A 1,672-nucleotide genomic window follows, 5' to 3' on the forward strand; every position below is an offset into this window, starting at 1 on the left:
AACTCTTGCCTTTTTGATCCAGAAATTGAAAGAACCTTTCGCCAGAGAAGGAGGCAACAAAAAGAAGTAATGGCAGAACAAGAACGACTACGTGAAGATGTAGAAACTGAGAATAGTGCACCACCTATCTACATGTCAATGCTGGATAGTGCTATGTCATCTATCGAAAACGCCAGACCAAGCATCACCAGGCCAACCATAGCAGCAAATCAGTTTGAAATAAAGCCTGCTATCATTCAAATGGTGCAAAACACAGTCCAGTTTGGTGGGATGACAATCGATGACCCGTATGCTCACCTGACAAATTTTCTAGAAATCTGTGACACTTTCAAGATGCAGGGAGTTTTTGATGACGCTATTTGTTTGCGTTTATTCACTTTTTTGTTACGAGATAAGGCTAAAGCATGGCTAACGAATCTACCTGCAGGTTCAATCACCACTTGGGATGATCTCGCAAAGGCTTTCCTCACCAAATACTTCCCACCATCCAAATCGATGAATTTAAGAGCTGACATCACAACCTTTTCTCAAGGAGAGCAGGAAACACTATATGAAGCTTGGGAGCACTACAAAGATCTATTGAGGAGATGCCCACACCACCAATTTACCAAACGGTCTTGTGGTACAAACTTTTTATTATGGTCTTCCTCATTCAAATCGCATCATGTTAGATGCAGCTGTAGGTGGTAATTTGTTACAAAAATCACCGAAAGATGCATATGAGTTAATTGAGGAGATGGCATCAAGTAGCTATCATCCTCAATCCGACAGGAATGCAGCCAAGAGACCCGCAAAAATGCATCGAGTTGATGCATTCACCTCAGTAGCAGCTCAGCTTGAAGTCATGAATAAGAGGATTGAAGAGTTAACTCTAGGGCAGTCTGCGATGCGTATTCAAGAAGTGTGGTGTGAGAAATGTGGTGCTGAACACTTCACGAAAGAGTGTCAGACAGACAATCCATCATATTAGCCAGAGGGAGGAATGGTAAACCATGTAGGGAATCAAAACCGTCCTAGGAATGATCCATTCTCAAATACATACAATCCAGGGTGAAAATACCATCCGAACTTTTCGTGGGGAGGACAGAACAATAGGCCATATGGGAATCAGAACTATGGAAAACAACATCAGAAGGATAAGTCAAGCATGGAACAGATGATGCAGAAGTTCATATCATCCACTGAGACCAGAATGCAGAATCAGAATGCATCGATTAAGAATCTGGAAAATCAAATAGGGCAGTTAGCTAAAGCGATGTCCAGCAGAGAGTTGGGCACTTTGCCAAGTGACACGAAAAAGAATCCAAAGGAGCAGGTCAAGGCTGTTGAATTAAGAAGTGGAAAGAGAATCGAAGGTGAGAGACAAGACGAGAAAGTGTCAGAACCAGCTATACCAAGGAAAACTGTAGGTAAGTCCTCTAATTTTACACAATCACCCACATCACAATCAAATATTGTTATTCCACCACCTTTTCCTGCATCTCTCAAGAAGGCCAAGCTAGATTCTCAGTTTGCTAAATTCCTAGAAGTATTCAAGAAATTGAATATAAACATTCCCTTCGCCGATGTATTGATGCAAATGCCTAGCTATGCTAAGTTCTTGAAGGAGATTCTCTCCAACAAGAGAAAATTGGAAGAGCATTCAATGATCAGTCTAACAGATAATTGCTCT

At 41.4% G+C, this 1,672-nt stretch overlaps 1 non-coding gene across 1 annotated transcript; it reads right to left on the minus strand.

Annotated features, from left to right (window-relative positions):
• Positions 1 to 498: 498 nt before the first annotated feature.
• LOC140894156 (small nucleolar RNA R71) lies at positions 499 to 605 on the minus strand. Its single transcript, XR_012153703.1, has one exon. It is a non-coding gene; the product is annotated as a small nucleolar RNA R71 (small nucleolar RNA).
• Between the last annotated feature and the right edge of the window lie 1,067 nt (positions 606 to 1,672).

This window comes from Henckelia pumila, chromosome 3 (genome assembly GCF_033568475.1).
Source record: "Henckelia pumila isolate YLH828 chromosome 3, ASM3356847v2, whole genome shotgun sequence".
NCBI classification, from domain to species: domain Eukaryota; kingdom Viridiplantae; phylum Streptophyta; class Magnoliopsida; order Lamiales; family Gesneriaceae; genus Henckelia; species Henckelia pumila.